The sequence below is a fragment of the Anoplopoma fimbria genome, chromosome 21 (assembly GCF_027596085.1).
Source record: "Anoplopoma fimbria isolate UVic2021 breed Golden Eagle Sablefish chromosome 21, Afim_UVic_2022, whole genome shotgun sequence".
Lineage (NCBI taxonomy): Eukaryota > Metazoa > Chordata > Actinopteri > Perciformes > Anoplopomatidae > Anoplopoma > Anoplopoma fimbria.
The window spans coordinates 6305358-6320444 of record NC_072469.1 but is presented as its reverse complement, the minus strand read 5'-3'; the positions used below and the strand labels follow the sequence as shown (position 1 = coordinate 6320444).

Below are 15087 nucleotides of genomic sequence, written 5' to 3'. Positions count from 1 at the left end.
AACTGAACTGCCCTGACATCCAGACGAGCTCTGATCAGAGGATGGATACTCACATGTATGTAAGAAGAGACGCAATTTGAGCTGCACGTCTAAATGATTAATGTCATCTCACAAAGTATCATGCATGAACATGAAAGCAAATTAATTTGCTTCGAGGGTGAGTGATTAAAAAGATGTAGTTATGCAAGATGACAAACCAAAAGGGTTGTACCCTCTGGGCGTGAAACTCTTCTAGGTCTTTTACTCCATGCAAAATAAGACGCCCGGGTTGCCAAAAACAAAGAGGGCATGATATCACAAACAAGCTTAATCCCTTCAGATCAGCATAACAGATTTAACAGGGTGGGACTTTGTGCTTATTTCAACATACTGAGGGTTGAAAAACAAACCCTGGGCTGTTAGAGTTGTGTCAGAGCAGTTTGAAGTCTGATGGCACTCAAGTTATCATTATTATTAAAGATGCTGTGTAATGTAAGAGACTAACACAATAGAAGAGTGGTTCCCATCCTACGGATCGGGAACCATGTGGGGTCAAATCAAAAGGTCCTGAGATCATTTAAGAGATTTTACATTAAAAACATATTGTTGCTTTACGTTATGAAATACTGGATATATCACCAAATAATTTACTATCTTAACAGCTGATGAGGACCAAAAACAAACATATTGATCCCAAGACCAAGAATGAACTTGCTCAAATATAATACTGTAAATTTTCACTTCTTTGGCTCTCTAAAAAACACTTCAAATGAAACAATGTGACAATACAACATCACTCTTTGGTTTAACGACAACTCTTTAACAACCCAAAAGTGTTTGGAAAGATAATATGCAGAGTTTTCTTAACAAAGGAAACCCCAAAAGGAAAGATTCTTTTGTTCCATGACGATATACGCATTTCAAGATGTCAGGGAACAAAAATGTGACAGTAGGCAGTGGAATTCTCTCTTTCCTGCAAACATACAATCTGATATTCTTACATTATAATAGCATGAACCACACAATAGCTATGCAGGACAGGGAAAACGGCCCTTTGGTGCATTCAGGAATGTCCACGAGGTAGATACAGGAATCCAGAGTTTGCATAGCTAAAGTGGGACATACATATTGTTTCTACCCTTCCTGTCTCACTTCACAGGCTGCAAACATACTTTCTGCAGACACAGTTAAACACACACCTCAGAAAGTCCAGGAAGTTCCTCATTCTACACACACATTCCTAATTTTACCCCTTGACGCAGCCTCTTGTCCGGTGACAATAGCAGGAACGAGGAGCCCTGGAGAAGGATGTTTTTCGAAAGGGGAGGGCGGTTATTGTACCTCGTTTCCGTTAGCGGCACAGCAGAGAGCCAGCTGGGACGAGTGAACGAGAGGAGCAACATCCGTAGAGAACGTCCAAGGTCCAGAGAGTTCCCGCCGGGGCGATGACCACGTGTCCGAGGACGGAGGGAGAGATGCTGTATTGTTCTCCTCTCTCCCTCCTCCTCCTCCCTCCTCCCTCCTCTGCTCCACCCCCCACTATTAGTGAGACGGATTAACTCCAAGAGCTGCTAGTCCGGAGAGTGTGTCTGGCTCGCTGTACGCGGACACACACACAAAACACGCACACACATTGCATCAATTACGCCTTCTCCATGAGATTCAGGCTGACGGATGAAGGAAGATGAACTCCACAAAAACATGACAAGGACAATTGGCCCGAAAGTGAAGAGAATTTACTCATGGACGAGCCGCCCAGTTGCTCAATTCTCCAAACAGACTAAAGGCCTAATAAGCCAATTACATTAGGACTAAATTGCATGCGGTGAAACACACTCACACACACAGACACACACAACCAAGCATGCAATGCCGGCAGACTCTGGAGGAGACTCAGTTTCAGAGTGATGGAGCCCGTGGTCTTCCATCCGGACAGGGTTGACCTTTCCTCCTCGGCCATCAAAGGAGAGGGCAATGATTAGAGAAGCAGTATTTGGTTTGGACCTGGAAGTGTAAAACTTGATGGAAGGGGAGCGTTGGCAGACGGAGCTGCAGTGACTGGCTCTGGTACTGATGTTTACCTGGAGATGACTGAAGATGTGACGGCGTGGTGACCTGACAGCGTTGACATTTTAAAGTGAGACCGTACTGAGGCCAAAGTCCAGTGGGAGTCCAGTAACGGTTGAGGAGGTAACAGAGGGGAATCATTGGATGAAGATCACGGTGCAAACAGCACCCTGTGGTGCAAGTATTGTTATGAGAAAAGCAGCAAATCACGACTTGGATTGGAAGAATTTTAACAATTTTGCAAACCAAACCAAATGACAAAGAAGCAAGCTGTTTGTGAGGAAATATCTATGAAGGAGCCGACATTTTTTTTATTAGCAATTAAGTCTTTCTGAGGACACAGATTTTTCTGAAGTGCAAGGACTTTGAAGAAAGAGAGAGAAAGCACACAAATTAAATATATTTAACATTTACAGAGGCTAAAAAAGAGAAATCAAACACACATACTCAGGATTCTTCTGGACCTTTGTCTACATAGTATTTTCACAATCATTAGATTAAACATTCAGCAAATAGTGGGAAATGGCAATCACTTTTTTCTCAAAGTAGAAAATGGCGTCTTGTAATTGCTTCTTTTGCCCAAAATCCAAAGAGACTCTTTTTACAAAGGAATAAAAGCAGCAAATGTTCACATTTGAGGAGCTGAACATACTAAATGCATGACGTATTACCTTGAAATAAGACTTACAGCCATGAGCTATTTGTGGCAGTAATTAGGTACAAAGGTGCTTTGAGCTTAACAAAAACAGGATGCTATCATTCTTACACTGACAATCCTAACATGTTTTTTAAGGAGGTATAATGTCTACCATGTTCACCATATTAGTTTAGCTAACTTAGCATGATATAAATACAAGCCTTGCTGTTAAATGACTTTAAAATAATGAAAATCAAATTGTTGTCTATCAATTCTCTTGCACACAATAAATAATTTGTTCGGCACTGAAATCAAGTCTCTGAGCTGCATGTTTTTACTTTTTCTCTTGAAACTCAAAAAGCCCTCCACAAACATCTTGAAAACCGCCTCAGTTCCAAAGACAATGATTATGATTGTTGCCAACGACTGATTCCTTCACTGAGAAACAGCCATCAATATCTTCTGTCGCAAACAAAAAAATAATCCTCGTCTGTGAAACTGGGACACGCGGTTGATAATTGCTCTCCTGCTCACAGCGTCGCGCTGAACCGCTGTGAGCAAAACAAACAAATTATTCTGAATCTGTTTTGAAGTCCTCCTGTGATGTAGCTACATTTAGAAACATCTCTTTCACAACTCCAACAGCAGCATACAAAAGGAAATATAAGAGGATTCATGTGTTTATGTCGAGTAACAGCACGACGGCGGTTAATTGCATTGAGCTTTGTTGTCGTATTGAGCAAGTCTGATGCAAGAGGATCCGGAGAGATGAGGGTGTAACTTCACAACCTGCATGTGCTTATTAACAGTGTTGCTAAGTAACCTTAAAGTTTGAAAAGTGATGTTCACATAAGGAGCTTTAGTGTGGACTTTCAAACATGCAACATCCATCAAAAAGGTCTCTCTCACAGATGCCTATCGGAGAAATAATGAAGCAATCAGTGCAACCACTCAGCACGCTAATTACCAACGGTAGCCCGGACGCCCACCGGCAGCTTCTCAGAGTATGTGTGTCAGTGTGTGTGTGTGTGTGTGTGTGTGTCCGTTTTTAAAAATGCTTTCCAATAGAAAAATGTCTCACCAACAGACGTTTAATTACCAGAAGAAGGAGAGCTTCGGTTTGCCTGTGCCATCACTCATGGCTGAATGAATGAATAGGTAAACAAGCCGGACTCAGCATGGTTTGGATGAGATCGGTGACACCACACATGCTCACACGCACACACACAGTCAAAGAGTCAGCAGTGTTTAATATTATGGATGAGGTGGTGGTTTGATGCTGTGGTAGGGCGGGGATGGTGCTGAGAGCTTGTGGGTGATTTGTTTGGTAGGCTCAACAAAGTCTATGATTGAGTGATGAACCACGTATGATAAACGCCCTTTTTGCTCTGACATCAAACGGGGGAAATAATGAGCAACATTAAGAAGATTATACCTATATATCATGGAGTTTTTGGGTCTCAGACAGATGACCTGGGTGAAAAATGAAAAGAAAAACTAGTCGAGGGTGTCTTCAAATTGTTTGTTATGTTTAACCAACAGTCTAAAACCTAAATATAATAATTTAACAATAAATACAACAGAAAAAAAGCAGCAAACTCTCATGTTTGAGGAGCTAAAACCAGTAAATGTAGGGCATTTTTCCCTTTTTTAAAATAAGTTATTCCATTAATTATTCTCTTTCTTTGCATTTAGCTTTAGGCTGGTTTAAAACCACCATTGAGCTGAAAAGAGACAAAAATGTGTCAGACTAAAATGAATGTCAATGGCATTCCAGCGGCCTGTTTACGGCTATCGTGGTTAAATGTCAAATGTTTGGCCCCGTGGGGAGATGGAGCAGGTCGGGAGAGAATATGCAGGTGTCGCTGCCTCCATCACTCTGCTGCCTCTCTCTTCTGTGCGATGTCGGGCATCGGACAATACATCGGGGATGAGCAGCAGGAGCTATTATTAGTGGAAGAGTGAAGAATGGAGCGAATGCCCCGGGGAAAGCAGAGGAGCGGGCCAAACCTCACTGACGTTATTTTTAAGAGCTGCTGTGGTGACAGTTTCTGCAAAAGATGACTTCTGTACTGCATCACAATTTACAGGATCATTCCAGTGGTTTTGCATGTTGTATCTTATTTACTACACATTACAGCCAATCATCTTGCAAACAATGCAACTTTATGTTTTGAAATGTCGGATGTACTTTGTTTGCTGTTAAGGCGTCCATTGGTTACTCTTTTAGGAAAATCAACTTCATAAATTCACTTCACATGCTATAATCCATCACGATGAACATCAATTTCTTTATTAATTATGATCAAAATTACATCATTGTTGTCAGGATTAACCCACAAGGAGGCCTGGGGCAAAAATGTGCTGTGGGCCTGTATTTCTTTCTCCCACTCTGTGTGCATTGTGTACGTATTAAACACACATTTATTGAGTGAAATACCTCATGCAAGCATAATATACAATTTAATTTAATTGGCTGTATCACTGGATTCAAACTCAGGGTGCCAGATTAGTTATTAATGTGCTTTAGTGATCCATGCAGTATTAAAAAGAACATTTGCAAACAAGACTGGGTTAGATGAAAAGATAAAAAAAATATGCCAACCAACACATCTAAAGCGCAAAAATCTTTTTCTTCCAACAGCAGTCCATCATGTTTTTTAAAACTTTGGACAAGCCAGGGTTTCCACGTGCTTCCAGTCTTTATGCTAAGCTAAGATAACATCCTCCCTGTGCTTGCTCAGTGATCAACAAACAGACATCAGATTGGTATTCATCATCTAACTCTCAGCAAGAAAGCAAATAAGCGTAATCCCACAATGCCAAGCTATTTCTTTAAGGATTATAAGGTAACATGTGCAAACACACTGCTGGTATGGTTCTTTAAGCCGACTGTGTGCAAAAGAAACAAGCAAAAGTGGCATAAATCCAACAGCACCAGATACATAAACTATCATCGCAGCGTTGAGAGGGAGAGAAAATCATTGCAGTTACTACAGCATGTTTGACATATCGTATACCATGGCGAGCTGCAGTGTTTTTACAGCACAAACAGCAGGGGCAGCGACCGTGGTGTACAATTTATTTGCAGCTTCTGACAAACCCAAAACGTCAAGTCATCTCTTCTCACCCAAAGGACACTCTCCTCTTTAGGGGAGGGTGGAAGAGGTGGGGGGAGTTATCCCAGCAGCAGTTTGAATTGGCTTGTGCTGCCTCTTGTTCTCAGTAAATATGGGGTGATCTGGGTGCGAACATGGACTTTGTGGTTCAGTGGATCAGAAGCAGAACCATGTGAAAGTACAACTGTAAAGGTTAGCAGCGAAAGACAACGAAGGACACTCAAAAAGAGGAAAATATTTCCAGGATCCTCCAAGCCAGACGTCTGCCCAGTGGCTGTCCACTCACATTTTCTTGTTGCCATGTTGCTGTTTTTTCTGCTGCCAATGCTGAACTCACTCCAGCTTCAAAGTCCTCCCTACACGATAATGCCACTGTCGCCATGGTGATGGAGCTGCCACAAACCACCATCCCTGCCACCACCACTACCAGCAACACAACCACATTCACACACATACTTATAACGCAAAATCCCACTGTGACGCACATTTTTATTTTTTTACAATTTAAACGCCGCTCTGTGTATGTAAATTAATTTGCCAACGCCTCCCCCCGTCTTATTCAGTGTAAATGCTGTCTCAGATTACTAGAAAGCTTTTTAACACCCTCTGGGGACACGAATCTCTTAGACCGCAGAGCGAGACAGAGAAGGAGGAGGAGAATGGGAGCAAAAGCACATAAACTGCTCTCTAATTGGGGGTGACAAGCGTCGATAGTTTCATATTTGAGGAGTTCTCCCAGAGGTGGTTAATGCAATGATTACAAATGAAATGTCAGCTCCCGTGACACCTTTGGCAAAGAAGACATCAGATACATACTGCATCACCATTTTGGCTCATTTGCTAGCATTATGTGGACTAAGAGTTACTAGGTAAACCACTTTTTTAAAAGAGCAGTTTGGCACTCTATATATTTTTCTTCCATCTCCTCTTGCATTTATCTTTTACCTCATGTGACCTGGACGAGGTCTCGCACTGTACATGAGTCACATCAGCCCCGCTGCTCTTCAGGACATCAATCAGGCTCTCCAGCAGCCATGAAATGAGCCATATGCGGCATGGGCAGGTCACAAAGAGAAAAAACAATGGTTTGGTATTCTCAAAGGCTCCAGATGTTCCTTTCCTGGCATTCAGACTGCCTCAACTTGGACTCAAACAGCGTGAAAAAAGGAGTAGTTTAAGGCTTTGGAAAGGTGATTACAAATGCAGAGGGCGTTTGTTCGTGTATTTGGGAAAAAGGCTTTGATTTAGGTGGAAAGGTAAAGTAGCGATGACCAGGCATTTAAGACAACATAGGGAAGTTGTTCAACGCCCCCGTCATCTCAATCCTCTACAACAATTAGCCGATGACAGTGACATAGAGCGCAATAATAAGCCCTTCCATGGGGAGGGGTCTCCTCAGTCCCCCAGCATATGGTGCCACTTTAATCTGCAGCCTCGATCAAATGAGTCCGGACAGAAGACAAGGTTTGATTTCAACTGAATGCATGCTCAAAAACCATAAATACAATGAACTATGAATACAATTAGCTGTAACAGAAAAGTAGGACTGACAAGTATTCACACATTATAAATGAAATGCTTTTTGGTGTTGCGAGATCGAAGAAGTTGCCAAGGAAACCAGAGACTAGTGATTTTCTCTCTCTCTTTTTAACAAATGGACACTTTTCTTGCTGAGAGGATGTTGATTTGCTCTCTTTGCTAGCCGGGGTCACAACCTGCCCTCCATTAGAGGCTCTGAGTAATCCTCATAGGTGAGCCCAACCTCAGACCCCGTAATCATCTGGCTGACACATGCGAGCATTGTCCCCCTCCATCACATGACCCCCACCCCCCCCCAGGCTGGGTTTGCAGGGGTAACAAGGCTATTCCCATAATCCTATTAGACCCGGTCATCTGAGTTGCATTAAAAAAATGCGTTGATTGATCCTAAAACACAAACCCTGAGTGACCCGAGGGGGCCTACAGAGGAGTCCCTGTGTTTCACTTTTCACATGTGGGTGTTAAAAACGACACATTTTATCCTTTTTCAGGATCTTTCTTTTATATTTTTGTGTGACAAGACGGCTTGATTAAAATAAATGCTCTCAGATCATAAAACCACACAAACACTCCCTAAAACCAACAAGAGAGAGAAAAGAGTTGTGTGATTAGTGACTAGTTAAGCTTAAAGGTCTTGCCTGTGAGAAAAAGCTGGAAATTGTTTCATGGACTAAAGGGATAAAGTCTAAAGTCCAGCCTCATGACTGCCTTATACCAGAAGGCGCTGGAGATTTCTTAAGTATTTGCACTTAATAGCACTTCATTTAAAAATCCCTTTAAATATATCCCAATATTCAGGGTGATTTATTGCCTGGTTGTAAAATAGTACTATAACAGACTACATATGTAGCTTTTTTGCCTTTCCGTTAAAGACTTAATTTGGTGTGAGCAAGCAGGTTAAATATTATAATTTTCCTGAACAAACCTTTATCATAAGTCTATAGTCATACAAGACCAGTTTACAGCCGTGGTGAGGCTGCACTTAGGCCCAGCGTTGCTTTCAGCTAAATGCTTACGCCAACATGCTAACACGCTCACAGTGACAATGCTAACATGCTGATGTTCAACGTCTTAGTTAAGTTTGTTAGCGTGCTAAGTTATACTTATGTTGGACTGATTGGAATTTTAACAGGTATTTGGTTATAAACAAATGTATTGGACAAGTTAAATATTTGAACTGCTGGTGGCACCAGATGAAAAGTCAGGGGATCAACAAAGTTATTATCCTCCGGGGAAAAAGAATGCCTGTACCAATTCAATGCAAATCTATTCCAATTGTTTGATACATTTCGCTTTAAAATGATAACCTCATGGTTGCACAACAGGAAAAGTCAGAGGAATGCCAAAGGTTTTAGGATGTTGAGATATTTTCATTGACCTGCTGGTGGCTCCGGATGAAAATACACAGGATCACCAAAGACTTTAGGGTTCATCCTCTGGGCACCATGACAGTATACCAAATGTCATGGTATTACATGCAATAGTTGTTGGGATTTTTCAGTCTGGACCAAAGTGTTGGACCAGAGCAAGGCTGCTAGCGTGGCTAAACACACTTCTACTGTGATTGGTGGTCCTCAACTCAAACAGCTATCAAGTCATGTTCATCCCATTTGTTGCATCACACATGCTCAGTTCACAAAGGCAATGAAATCCAATTTCATCACTTCACCTGGTTCACCTGTGAGATTATTCTGGATTAGAACAACAACCTAATGAAACATATATTAAAAACTGCACCATTTTGCTTGAGGTTAAACTCAAAATCCCTTTTTTCAACTCAAAGCCTCAAAAGCAAAAACAAGCCTCTGTGTGTGAACGTTAACTCTCCGAGGGTCTACTGCACCTGTTCCTCAGCCTGCTTTATTAGCTCTATCAAATACTCCCCAAAATCTCTAAAGCAACACTCAAAAATCGCCTTATAACCCATTATCAGGGGCTACTTCCTGAGGAGGGACCTATTTGGGCCCTTCCACCCCTTGGGTCCCTCTTGCCACAGAGGGTGACCATCAGTGGGTGGAGGTGCAGATTGGAGTGGCATGGCTGCAGCTGAGGAATGTGAGGAATTCCCCTTGTAAACACCTCATGCTCCGACGGTCGCCACACTCTTATCCCCCCGTGCCCATCGCCCCCTTTCATCACCATAATGGTGGGTTATTCATTACCTTCTATCTGCTCCACCTATGCTTTGATCGGGGCAGGTGGGGTTGCTGCTACTTTTGTTTACCTGAGGCACGGATACCCCCGATGATCAAACAGAGCCTGCTCTAATACCAATGTATACAGCATGAAGGCTTTTAAACGTTAGCACTTTGAAAGAGAGAGGTTTATTTTTCGTTTTGAAGCACAACTAGCCGTCTGGTCCTTTGGGAGCGCTCTTTAGCTGATAGGATCATAAGTGGCTGAGGGGGAAACTTATTTATCTTCTTGCTTTTTCGCTTGCTTTTTTTCAGAGTGGCGCCTCTCCCCCGTGGTTCCTGTATACGTGCCTCGCTCTCGGCTTAAAGTCATTTTGAAACCAGCTGAGGGCCTTCGCTAATACTGTGTGGCATTTACAAAGCACAGGAAAAGAAATGGAGCAGGCACAGGCCGGCTTTTTCCTCCCATTGCTTCGGTGAAATCCTGTTTTGCCGGACGAAGGTGTAAAGTCCATCCTGAGCACATACTGTGCAGCATGAGGAGGCCCATGGGGGCCTGCATTCCACCTCATGGTGTACCACTCTCTACCAGTCATCAGTGATGCCTACTTAAAAGCATGAAAGCTGTGCAACACTGCCACGGTCACATTCCCCAACAGTTTCCCATCAGCTCTGACTTTCTGCTGCAAGAGTCACACACCAGATTTTCCCTTTTCCTGGAACTTCACTGATACGTTTGTTTAAGAGAGGTCTGTTGCTTTAGATGCGAAAGCTGATAATTTCCGGACGTTTTCATTGTTCACGTAGACTTTTCCTGTAGAGCAGATGTGGAGATTGTTCAGCCATTGCCTTCTAGAAATTCTTCCTAATGTTCACAGTATCCCGCCAAATAGGAAAGAGTTGAAATGACTGATTAACACTTTAGCTTCCATTATACAGGACAATGTCACAAAGAATTTGCAGGATTTGTTGGCAGTAGTACCAAAATCCTCTAAATGCAATTTCCCTCTTTATTAATTGCTAAGTTTATATATATATATATATATATATATATATATATATATATATAAGCCCAAGTTGACGTCTTAAAACTCCCTGTTTCCTCGATTAATATATATAAATCTGACAATATTTAATTTTCACAATCACAGATCATGATTTCAATCACAATTGAGAAGCTGAATCCAGAGATCCGTTGGAGTTTTATACTAGCAGCATGGCTGATCCACCACTTTATGTCCAGACTGAAATATCTCAAGAATTAATGAATGGATTTTCATGAAATTGTACAGATTGTCACGGTCCCAAGAGGATAAACATTTAAATTTGATCCTGACAAGTGGTTCACATTTGTGGTTTCATATACAAATGAAGATAGTGAAAATGTTAAACATGATATTAAACATCAGCATGTTTGCATTGTTATTGTGACGATGTTAGCAAGCTGACATTAGCATTTAGCTCAGTACAGCCTCACAGACTCACTATGGTGTGACTGTAGACTCTAATTCTTGAGTGTGTAGCATTTATTGGGGATCTATTGACAAAAATAAGAAAAATAATATATATAAGTATGTTTTAATTGGTATATAACCACCTGAAAATAAGAATTGCTGTGTTTTTGTTTGCTTAATTTAGCCGTTTGTATCTACATACGGTGCAGGTCCTCCACTATGTTGCACTGCCATTCATGTTTCTGCAGTAGCCCAGAACAGCCAAAGCAAACACTAGCTCTAAATTGTGCCATTTGCATTTTTGACTAAGCCACCATGTAGTCCTCCTATATGCTTGACAGACTGGAAAAGTTTCAGTTGGTTGCAATCTGCAACCTCACCACTAGATGTCCCAAAATCCAGCATACTGTACCGTTAACTTCCGACAATGTCAAACCAATTCACCCAGTGAAAGGTCGCTTTAAAAACAAAAGGATTAAGGACTAGCGAACGTTTTCTCATTGAGCATTTTCTCATCAACTGCAATCTATAACCCAAATCATCTTTATGTATAAAGCTACATTCAATAATAAATGCTGCCACAGTTTGCTGTGCTGCATGATGTCTCTCCAGATGCAGGAGGAATAAATGTCCTCATTACTGTGAAGTGCTTTGCTCATATGCTCCCTAATACCCATTCATGGTATCACAGCATGTCAGCTCGGCCCGAGGAAGCTGTCAGCTACAGATGTCAGTACCCCTCGCTGAACCCTCTCCCTCCCCCCACCCATGCACACACATGGCACTGGAGGATTGTCCCCCCAGAACAAAGGAATGGGGAGGGGGTTTCTGTGGAGAACAGGCAACCAAACATTCCTGGCACAATGGAGAGAGTGGCCGGCAGGTTCAATTAGTATACACTTTACTTTACGCTCTTTATGATCCCCTCTGTGCTTGAAAACAAAGCTGGAGCTCGGGGTATTTGGTGATGCCGGTTTTGTTCACGGTGGTCTTACGTTTTAAGAGAGTTCCTCCTATTATCTGCTTTGTTGCTGCCATGTTGCCTGAGAAATAAACCACTTGAAGGGCACTTAGGGGCAGAGATCCTCAAGTTACAAGATTGATTGGTCTAGAATAAACTTTAAACTCCTTGTTTTTGGAAGTAAACCAGCCTACCAGTGTTGTTAATAAACTGGGACTCCAGCCAGCCACTGCAAGGACTCTTTACCATTAAGCTTTCCAAGAATGTAGTGCCACCAAAGTCTTATGAAACACTTCAGAGCACATTTTCTTAATTGATCATGATCATTTTTAGGATAGCCCGAGAGAGAGTTGGACATTTTGGATCCCACACAAAATATACATCCACCAAACAAACACAAACCAGTGAAATTGGGATTTTTCCAGGAACTAACCAGCAGCAGCTCAACTTCTCCATCATGCAGTGCATTAAATGATGCCCTGATATACTAGCACACCATATACTGTAGTTGTATGCAGCACTGGCAGTGATTTGATGCTCTGTCACTGGAAACCTTCAACCAGGATTTCAACAAATCGGATCCCCAAACATGATCAATACGCAGCCAATAAAACAGCCTACAGGTAGAGAGGAGGGGAGACCTGAAGTAGAGGAATAAATGATGCACTCACCTATTATACACAAGGTGCACCGTCACGTCGGGTAGAGAAATGACTCACATGTTCTCCCCCCCCACCCCAAAAAAAAAGGAGAACAATGTAACAATCGAGATCCGCACCGAGGAGCCAAGTGAAGCGTCCTCTCTGCAGGAGCGCACCAGTGTGTCCAAGCCGCTGGGATGAGATGGTGTAGGGAGCCTCCACCTCCACCTCCTCCCTCCTCCTTTTGCCGGACCTCTCCTCACTCAGCCTTGAAGGGGGTGCAAACCAAAAAAACCTCAGGGACACAGTAAGCAAAGCCACTGCTGCTGCTGCTGCTGCTGCTGCTGGATGGATGAGACTGAGAGCCGGAGCGCGGTGGATGCGTGGTGCGCAATTAAAGAGGCGCGCAGGACGCCGGTGCCACCCACTGAAGGAGGGCTTTTTGTGGACGGACAGGGAATTTTAATGAGGACTGCTGCAGAGTTTTCCCTTCCCCTGCTCGGAGGAGTCGTGCTCCCCCTGTGCTCAAACCCACACTGTCCCGACAGAGACACCCTGAAGTTACCTTCTCAGGGGATGGAGGGATGGAAGTCAACTGTTGGACACCAGACAGTCAGCAGAGTGGGAGATTAGCCAGTGGGACACCTGTTGACTGAAAACAAGCTCAGGTGTACTGACTCAGATCAACAAAAAGCCCCACTGTGTTATGAAACCTGTGCTCTGTTATTGTGCTATTTCATTTTTTATTTTTATTTTTAATTTATAAAGCCTGCCTGTTTGTCCATCATGGTGCACTGCTGCAGAAACCATAGGCTCACATTAAAGCTGCAGGATGTTTAGATTCACAGGCTTTCAGAGCAAGTGAACGCAACATATTTATGGGAAATGCTTAATTGGTTAATTGGTAATCCTTTTAAGTCATAAACTAAACAAAACTATTTCCTACAGCTTGTTTTTTTTTTTTTTAATTTACTTTAGACAAAATAATTACACAATTTGCTCCAGAATCTATAACAAAAAAAAAAAAAAAACAATAATAACAACAATAGTATAAACTCCTGAAATAAAACATGGCTGAAGAAAGAGAACCGTGGACCATTGCAGGGAATATTCACTCCTGCTTCACGTAGCCTCTGAGTCATATACTGGAGAGGGTAGGAGAAGAGAAATAGCATGGCTAGTTTATTTCTTCTATTAGCATTAATTAAAGATAATAATACATCATTTAGCAGGTAATACATGTCCTGAAGCCTCCAGTAGGCGTATAGTTTTAATCTTTTTTAATCTGACGACTAAATCTTACACTGAAATAGACCCACTTTAGACCATTTTTATAAGACTTCTGGTCAGCTAAGTGTAGAGTGCTACAGCTCAGTGGTTCTCAACCTTGGGGGTCGGGACCCATTGAGGGGGTCACGTGATATATTTAAAGGGTCGCAAGAAGATTAACAGAGTAAGAAAGGTGGAAAAAAAAGTTTTCTTTTACCTCTTTGGGTCTTAAATGCAAATATCTGAGCTCACAACTTCTTATGTGTGCAACATGTGAACAGGTCAAACAAGCTTTTACATCATTCTAAATGGACCACAAGTCAAAAAGGTGGGGAACCACAGTTCTAAATAAATAACAGAGAGGACTGCAGGTGGTAAGGAGTGAATTTGCACAAACCTTTAAAAGTGAAGCTCCTCTGTCCTTGGTCGGAGGCCCCTAGAGGGTCTTGGACTCAGCAGCCTGAGTCGTGTTCCTCTGTCAGTGCAGCTCTTGCTCCTCTAATCCCACACCTCTCAAAGAGCAGCTAAAGGCTGAATCTGCGTAGAGGCCGTCAGCTGGTCAGTCTATTATGAGGGCTAAACCACTTATCCGTCCATATGGGAGGCAACAGGGGCACCTAACCTCGGCCGGCAGCCTGGTACGAAACAGTTCATCGCTCGACCAAAGGCCTAAATAAACAACGGGTAAACAAAATCTGGTGTTTACTGCATCAGGAGCAGATCAACAGCAGATACAAGTGGGTCATAATCACATGGGCGAGGAAGTTATTTAGCGTTTCGATTGCTCTTATCAGCCTATTTGACTTCTTGTTACAAAGTGAACAAGAGTACAGACACAAAGTATGCTGACTAACAGTATAAAATTGCATGTATAGACAAAGAGGCAGGTTTGACTTTGACAAAACAATCAAAAAGTGATAAAAAAGTATTTTTTAAGGAGGAAAGAGCTGCAGGAAACAGCCACATAAATATATATCGTATATATAAGTCAACAGAAAAATTAAATTAAGTTCTAAATGGTTATAATAATTTCATGAAATAAAACAGCACATTAAAAACTTGCTTTCTCATTGTGATGCTGAGAAATCACTTGTAACACCGGCCTGAGTTTGACAGTAGAGATCTACTGCCCTCAAAAGGCCAGAGAACGTCACTGCACCCAATTATCAAACATGACTCAACACTTTTTTCAGACCTTCATTAAGCCATCCATCATGGCCACAGTCTCACCGTTCACTGCACACAACTGCAATGCACTCGATTTAAGATGCCAAAATGACAAAACA

General features: G+C 42.2%; 1 protein-coding gene across 1 annotated transcript in view; it reads right to left on the bottom strand.

Annotated features, from left to right (window-relative positions):
* The window catches only part of tmem108 (transmembrane protein 108), a 42906-nt gene extending 30087 nt beyond the window's left edge, over positions 1-12819 (bottom strand). Inside the window, exon 1 of the mRNA XM_054623130.1 lies at positions 12563-12819. The gene's annotated coding sequence lies outside the window, so the exon portion shown is untranslated. The remainder of the gene's footprint in view (positions 1-12562) is intronic.
* Positions 12820-15087: the final 2268 nt, after the last annotated feature.